The 9,040-nt window shown below is 42.4% G+C and overlaps 1 pseudogene; it reads right to left on the reverse strand.

The window, feature by feature from the left end:
• Positions 1–951: 951 nt before the first annotated feature.
• On the reverse strand, positions 952–1,648 carry LOC102862787 (annotated as a pseudogene).
• Between the last annotated feature and the right edge of the window lie 7,392 nt (positions 1,649–9,040).

The raw sequence follows: 9,040 nt of genomic DNA on the forward strand, positions 1-9,040 counted from the left end.
AGGACTGGTTCCTCCTTACAACATGCCCAGAGTATGTCACACGGAGCCTTAGAGTCCTTGCCTCCAAGGAGCAGGCTGGCTTCATCCTCTCCAGGCCACACAAGAGGAGACTGTTCTCCCTTCCCCTTTAGAACCACTGGTAGGTTTGAACCGCCGAGAGGGTTGGTGGCACAACTCCTCTGGACGATGCCACTCTCCAAACCAGATCTACTAAAGAGTAATCCAGTTGTTTGGCTACATCTGAAGGTTAAGTAATGGAACCAGAGTCGACCAAGTAGCACTAAGTTATAGCGCTTTAACTCCTGAAATGTATTTAGTAGTAAGGAAAACCTCTTTCACAAAATCAAGAATTTTCTTTAAAAAAAAAAGAAGAATTTTCTTTTTTTTTTCTTTTTTCCATCCTTCTTTATTCCATAAACACCTAGTTATATGTTGCACAAATCAAAATTAAAGGCAAGGAAAGGTATAGGGAAGATATTTGTGATGTGTGAGGGGGAGTTGAGGATGAAGAGTTAGGAATGAGACCAGTCCTCTCCCTCCACAGTCCTGGACCAGGGCTGTGGCTCCTGCAGCAGGGGCTCTGAGGAAGAGGTGGACAAAAACCCAGGAGAGATGAGGGATAGAGGACCTGGACCTTACCCCAAAAAACCCCTTTCCTTCACTGCATGGCAAGGGCAGAATGGGGGAAGTGATGGGATGGTGGAGCAGCAAAGTGAAAAATCAAGTTAGTGGATACAGGAGGAGTCATTATGATATGGGACTTAAAAGACGGAAAAATAGGTAAAAGGGCTGTGAAAAGTTCTCCCTGAGACCCCCAGGGAGGAAGGGGGGGCAGCTTGCCTATTAATTTAATATTAAATTGGGGGTAGGAGTTGGAGGGCAGAGTTATCTCGGGGAATGACTTCTCAGCCTCTCACAGTTTGTACCAGAGAGGCTGAGGGCCTGGGGCTTTCACCAGTCATAGCGTCGGGACTGTCGGGAAGGGGAGTCCTCAGGTCCCTGTATAGCCAGGCGGGGAGGCCCCTCAGCCCGCCATCCCGCACCCCCTGAAGCCTTCCCTCCGCCACTCATCATCACATGCTGCAGCCTCACTCTCATCCAGGTTGATGTAGTCCTGCCGCTCTTCTTGGTCCCCTGTACGATGATTTCGGGAACGCTGGAGGATGTGAGCCCTGTCTCGAATGTGATGCCCAATGGACATCTGCTCTAGTCCACTGTCTGAGTCTCGTACAGTTCTCCGAGTCTCCCGGATGCCGCCTGGTGCTGAGCGCATTTCTGATGTCTCTTGGTAGACGTTGGGAGCACCATCCCCTGTATTGGAATAGGAGATGACAGTGGAGGAAGAAAAGGTCTGGCAATTGCCTCCAGCTGTCACGGGTTCCATGTTCCCAATCATGTCGTTCATCATCCCAAACATGTCCATGAAGCCACCTGACATTCCCAACATGCCGAAAGGAGACACTGCCCCAGCCTGCATCCTACGGCTGGCTGGTCTGGTCGCTGGCATGTTGCCATCTGTGATGCTGAGGAAGGGGCTATATCCAAAGCCACCTGACAGCATTCGGCTCATATGCTGACGGTGAATGGCAAAAGGGTCCATCAGGAACATGGGATCCTCAGGCTCCCCGTCCCTCATGAAGCGGAACATCCTGATCTTAGCTCCAGGGGGCTCCACACGGTCCCCGATTCCGGCTCAGCGGCCCATTCGGCCAGTTGCTCCTCTCGATACGGTGCAGGCTCAGGGGTCGCAGCCCAGGACGCGGGGATTGGTCCGGGTTGGAGCTTCCCGGCCTTGCGCACCGGCTCCTCCTACAGCTGCCACCTCCAGAATTTTCTTAAAAAAGGTTTAACAAAGAATTTTCTTCATATATGGAAGGGCGTTTTTCTCTTTTGTGTGCTGTCCACCATTAAATAAAACTCTAAAGTAAGGGTAAGCTAGAAAACAGGCTTTGGGTATGACTTTCTCCAAATAGATTTTGTGGCTCTACTAAATGATCATTTAATGGCACACCAGGATTCTTCTCTGGAAGGTTCTGGGAATGGCAGACTTGTTCCTGGTTAGAGCCTTTCTCTTGCTCTACAATCCACCCCAACCCACTTTATTTTCCTTATTCTTACAGGATGGAAGAAAGTGTCCTGAGGAGACCTTTCTTTTTTTATATTACGCAATCTCATCCCTGGAATTCGAGTCTTAGTACGGCTCAGCCCAAATAAGAAGTGCTTGTCACCAGGAAGGCGGCCATCTAAACAAGCAGCAGCTGGATGAGAAAAGAGGGCATGTCAGCCCAGAGTAGCAGAGAGGGTTTCTCACGGCAGCTATTTGCAACCCTCCAAGGAGCTACAGAGGCTGCCCATTAAAACCCTGTTAAAACACTTCTGATGTTGTCAGCAGCAGAGAGCTGAAACAGCACCACGATCGCTGAGATGCTATCTGCCTCAAGCAGTTCACTGGTACTGTCAATACTATGAGCAAGAAAGTACAAGATAAGCAACAACCTAATTTCTGCATAAAAATTTCATAAACTCCCTGAGCTGGCAGCCTGGGTCGTGTGGGCACACAGAGACAAAGCCAAGGGACCACCCTGGGAGTGAAAGACCTTTCCTGTGAGAGGTGTCACACAAGTTCGGAACCTGCACCCCACTGGGCTCTCCAAACTTCCTGGGAAACACGTCCAGAAGGGACTTAGCAGAATGCTCCTTTTCTCCAGGGTACCTCTGGGCATCACTGGAGGCATGGGATTTTTTTTTCTCAAGGATCTTATGTTCAGAAGGCAACCTGGATCACCATCTTCTTCCCACCTTTGTCCCCCATGAGAAGAGCCAAGCCGTATAGAAAAACTTTACTATCTGATTGATTTTGTACTGTACTGTTCTGCGACAGACATCTGATGAAAAAAGATTAGTTACACAGACCAAACAAGATTCTAATTCTACAGAGGCCTTCTTTAGCTTTAAATATTAAAAGCTACCTTGCAGCTTTTTGGATTCAAATTACACTATTTATGTTGGAAATAACATTATATATGTATATGTGTATGTACATATGTATATGTTCCAATCCCCAATCATTCCATTTGGTTTCCCCCACAAATGACAGAGAGGTAAATGGGGCGAGCCTATAAACCATTATCCAAACTAGTATACTCCTGAGGCTGAAACAAGGCACTAGTAATAATTAAACAGACACAACAAGTGAAAATGGAACCTGAGAAGTTCAGGACTTAAGGTCACTCTACTTAAGTCTCTGTGCTTACAGCAAATTGAGACCTAAAAAGTTCTGTGATAAGATAGAAAACTACTAAGTAGCTATTTCCTCACAAAACAGCAAAGTGAAACACCCAAGCCCTCAGTCAGACAATGTGTATGGTTATTCGATACAATGGTCCCTGTGCAGCTTCTCCTTAGAGGGCAGGAAAGTATTACCAAAGTCGTTCTAATACAATCTTAATTGCCCATTCATTTCCTTAGGTGCAGAGACTGAGAGTTTCCATGACATTTAACTTAAGCCAAGGGCGTGCTGCTCTCAGAGTCCCCTTTCTCTAGCTCTGACAGACAGGCGAGGGCCTGGGCATCTTCTGCTTTGATAGGAAAGACTAATTTAAGGTAGTGTCAACAATCTAAGGGGAATTGAGATTTCAGTCACTAAGCTAAGGAAAGCAGCAATAACTAACCTTCTGGATGCTACTAATCACTCTGATAATGAGCTCACAGCAGCACAGAGGTAGAGTAGCAGGGAGGGGTACACCAGACTGAGAAAGTACAGAGGGAGCTGTGGGATTCAGAGAATGAGTGAAGAGATGCTCAACTTAATTTCTAATACTAGGCATACTGGAGCACAACAATATTAGATAGAGGGCCACATGAAGAAGATCCGATAGCTTCAACAATTCCATATAAATTATCAATGTCTAGTGAGAGTGTTGTACACAGGGTCGCTATGTGTTGCAGGCGACTTGACAGCACATAACAACAACAACAACAACAGTGAGAGTGTGTTTATTCAAAAGTATCAAGGTCTATCAGAAGGTCAATAAACCCAGACATCAAGATCCTATTAGAGAAGCTGACCACTTTGCTTGTATAGTTTATTTTGTGCCTGGCACTAGGCTTTGGGTTTTGTAGGAGTTGAAGGGAGGGGAAGGAAGGAACAGAAAAACCATTTGATCCTGTAATAAGCCCACTTGTTGTTGTGTATCACCAAATCGAAACTGGCCCATAGCTGAGACAATTAACTGCACGGAGGAGACTGTTCATCCTTCTGAGAAGAAGCAGGTGGACTTGAGTCATATGCCTTTAAGACTGCAGCACAGCTTCTTACCACTAGACCTCCAGAGCCGACAACTAGGTATATATTCCAAAGAAATAAGAGCTATGACACAGATATATGCATAACCCCATTTGTTATAGTATTATTTACAGTATCAAAATTGTTGTGTACCTGTGTACCATCAGTCAAAACCAAGAGAAGGGGAAAACCCCCAAACGTCTATCAAGTCAGAATCAAGAGAAAGGGGAAAACCTCAAATGTCTATCAACAGATGAACAGATAAGGAAGGGATGGAATTCACACAATGAAGACTGCAACACGGAACCTTCCCCCCGAAGAATTCTTATAACACTGTACAACATAAGTATATCTACAGCACACTGTTATTGTTGTTGTGTGCCATCAAGTCAGAATGGACTCATAGCTGACCCTCAGTGGGTTTTCAGAGGGTGTAAAGCACACGTCAGGAGATTGTCCATTTTCCTCCTATGGAACAGCTGGTGGATTTGAACCACATGCCTTTAGGAATACAGTGAAGCTTCTTACCACTTGGCCACAAACGTTCCCTAGAGCACATTACATTAAATGAAATAAGCCATTCACTAAAGGACAAATATTGTATAATACCACTGTTATAAAATGCTAAGGAAATGTTTCCACACAGATAGAATAATTCTTGGATGGTTTTCAAGGACGGGAAGAAGAAAGAGGTGAAAATCAATAAATAGATAACATGCGTATTTCAAGATGGGTGAAGGGAAAAGCAATATCCAATACGGGGATGGCAAGCACAGTATCACTAAAGAAACAGAAGAGACAGAAAGGGCAGGACTAACGGAAATCAGAATTACAGGGAAGAAGGGCAGTGCCATTATATTGTGGGTATAAATTAATGCAGATGAATAATACAATGAAAAATCAATTTGCTTTGTAAATCACTACTCAAATCACAGTAACAGTAACAAAAAACAAATTTAAAAAAACCATCCCAACCCTACAATTTTTAGGAAAGGAGGAGATAAAAAGTTTTAAAAAGTTAAGGCAAAGCAGTATGGGATGCTACATGATCCAGAGATATATTTCTCAACTAAATCAACAAGCCTAATGATATCAGGTCTATAAATCCTAACTTGGGATAAAAATGTGGCATTCAGTAGCATGCCAGGGTTCTGGGAATATGCCCTTCATTGACTGGCCCATTCTTTCAATAGCTCCACATAACCACCACAAGGGAAAAAGCATTTGTGTTCTTTATTCCTGTTTATCTTTTTCAAGAAATGTTTCCTATAATTTATATCACTGGGGCAGTCCAAACTAAGCCACAATGTTTTCTGGGTCACAATTCCAAATCATTCTAAGAACTGGACATCATCCAGGTAGGAAAAGAATTTGTTCTTTTCAGGAAACTACTATCACAACAGGCTAGAGACTTTAAAACAAATGCTAACTTGAAAGCCACATACAGAAAGCCACAAATGAGTCAACAACTTCAGTTGAAGACCTGGAATTTAGACCTGGAATTAATACACGAAAGTGTTCAAAGTCATGGTTAACAAAATGCATGCTTAAATTCTGCATCCTAAAAAGATGTGCTTGTCTTTTTAAAAATTGATAGAAAATCAACCAATATTTATAGACTCTCTTCTTCTTGAGTAAGTGTGAACCCAAAGGCTGCACCTCACTGATGGTTTGAACCCATCTGCCACAGCAGCCCTGCAAGACAAAGACGGGCAATTTCCTTCCCTGCAGTTTATTTACAGCCTCAGAAACCCAATGGACAAACAGTTATGAGTTGGTTCTGATTCAACAGCAATGAGTTGTGGGATTTTCAAATGACATATGTTATGATCCTCCATGTGTTTTAATTTGCTATCTCATCTCTGAAGTGTTGAGATTCTTTCTCTAAACTTCTGGCCTAAACAGAGCTAAACTGATAGAAGAAAAATGTCCCCATAAATAGTTTGTATACTTGAGTTAAGCCAAATCTGACAAAAATTGTAATATAAATTCCAATAGAAGAACCTTCTGTTGTAAATAAACACCACCCTAGACTCATTCATGTGTCTTAGGCCATGCTCAATTTCTGGACATCCCATGACGCCCTAAGGAATCTCCCTGCTAGTTCAGATTTTATTCATGGGAAATGGGAAGAGAAGTTCCATGCTGTGCTGTCTAATCTGAAATGATGCTATACCTCCGGAGGAAAGGAACCGGCTAAAATATTCAACAAAGTACTGTGGGTTATAAAAGATCAACTACCTTGGGAACTACACAAAATACACATCAAAAAATACTACTAAAGAGGACTTAATATATTATGATCTGAAAAGCAAAGCTATTCTTCTAAGAGAGGTTTACATAGTTAGCTGGACATGGCAATCTTCTGGGGAGTGTCAGAAAATGCTAATTCCTGAGCTCCAACCTCAATAGTTTTGCCTGTGGTTTGGACACACTAAGGTGTACAGACTAGCTGATGGAGCCTGGATATAATGAACTGAGGAGGTTAGAAACTGAGGTGAATGTGAAAGAGACAGAAGTTTGGAGAGGTTAATGTTAACTGTCTACAATCCTTTCAATTTTAATTTGGGCTCAAAGTTCTACATGAGTATATACGACCAGACTAATTTTAGTCTTTACCATAATCAGGTGGGGAAAGGTGAATGAAGTACACAGACTCTCCCAGAACTATTATTATCATACTCCCCTCCAAGCAGCATCAAAGAAACCCTGGTGGCACTGTAGTTAAGTGCTTGGTTGCTAAATTCAACCAGCAGTTTGTATCTACCACCTGTTCTGCAGGGAAAAAGTTGTGGCAGTCTGTTTCTACACTGATTATGACTGTTGTTAGATGTTGTCAAGTATGACTCATAGCAACCCTATGAACAGCTGACCCTAACCATGCCCTATCCTGTGCTTTGGTGGTTGGCTGGTTTGTTGTTTTTTTTTCCTTTTCTTTTCTTTAGTATGATAAATGACAGTCCCTACTCTGGTCAGGTGGAGCAGGTGTTTGCAGGTGTTTGAAGATTTCTAACTACATGTCGCAAGCTGTGTATGCATTATAGAATTACTATAGACCTAAAGGGGAGGTCAAGAATCACCTAATTTGGAAACCTCACAAATTATGAAACAAATGGAAAGCCTCCAAAGGACAGAAGGGAAATTAGTGAAAAAGGCAAGTAAAAACCCAGGTCTCTGGATACCTTATCCATAACAAGAAGAATCAATTAAGTCCTCCTGCCCCTATGATGTGACTCCTGAAATGTTTTCCCTATCAGATGTTGTTAAGTGCAGTCAAATCAACTAGGATTCATAGCAACTCGATGAACAATGGATCAGAACCCTGTCCTACCCTGTACAATCTCATCATCTCTGACATACTCAGGATGGACTTCAAAAGAGATTTGCTTCCCTGTCAAAGAGTTAAAAGAATTACACAAAGTAAAGTATATCCTTACCTCTATCTTCAGAAAGTTACTTCCCTGAAGTGAGTAAAAAATACCTCAAGTTGGTCTGTCTCACAGCAATCTTTCATTGGGTTTTCAAGGCTGCCCATTTTTTTAAGAGGAGTCTCCAACTTTCTCCATTGGAGCAGCTGGTTGATTCCAACCAGTGACCTTTTGATTGGCAGTGCAACATATACTGCACTAAGCCACCAGAGTTTCCCAAAGATAGATAATTAGTGGCATAATTAACTCTGGCATTGTATTTTCTACTTATTTGTTTCAATTATCAAAAGAAATTCTGAGTTGTTCCTCACGACTTATCCAGTGAATGTAAGGGATATTTTCTTTGTAAAGAATCACTGGCTTTGCATCAGAGAGCTGGACAAGGACTAGAGATGACAGAGGGAAAATTGATGCCTTTGAGTTGTGGTGTTGGAGAAGAATATTGAATATACCATGGACTGCTAAGAAAATGAACAAGTTCATCCTGGAGATGGTTAAATCAGGCTGCTCCTTGGAGGCAAGGTTCTGAAGCTTTGTCTGACATACTCTGGACACGGTGCAAGGAGGGACTAGTCCTTGGAGAGGGATGACGTGCTTGTGAGTGTGGAGGAACAGTGCAAGCGAGGAAGACCCTCAATGAGATGGATTAATTCAGTGACTGGGATAATGAGGGTAGATGTGTCAGAGACAGTGAGATTGGCACAGGATAGAGCAGGATTTAGGGCTGTTGTACATAGGGTCACTATGAATCACAGGTGACTTGACGGGCACATTACAACACGACAACAACAAATAAGTCTATGCAGTAAGAAGATGAAAGTGGTACATTTCTTGAGATGAAAACTAAAAATAAACTTTAAAAACTATAAATAATAGATAATTTATTAATTTGGTGAAGGGATTGATATTTAAATTATGTGAATTAGAATTAAATTTATAAAGCAAAATGTATAGTACTGAGAAACCAATAACAACAAACCTTTCATTGCTTGATACTAATTAGCAGATGTACAGGACAGCAGAGTCTGTGAAAGCCAGAACCCATATGAGGCAGAATCTCATCAGAGAAAGAAAACTAAAATATCTGTCACTAAATCAGGTGAAATAAAAGTGGTAAAGACTGTACTGTACCGAAGGTGGAAGATTTAGGAAGTCCATTCCTGAACAGTAACCCTTCTTCTTGCTTTTTACTTTGCTAGGCATTTGGCTCCCATAATTCCTCATTCCTCTTCCTTTTGTGTTGCATTATTAGAGACCTTCTCTGTATTCTGAGACAATTCCCAAATAGGAGGCTGAGTTTAATACCACAGTTCTTCGTTCCATTTCT

Source organism: Elephantulus edwardii, unplaced genomic scaffold (assembly GCF_000299155.1).
Source record: "Elephantulus edwardii isolate Elephantulus edwardi_28Jun2011 unplaced genomic scaffold, EleEdw1.0 scaffold00257, whole genome shotgun sequence".
Taxonomy (NCBI): domain Eukaryota; kingdom Metazoa; phylum Chordata; class Mammalia; order Macroscelidea; family Macroscelididae; genus Elephantulus; species Elephantulus edwardii.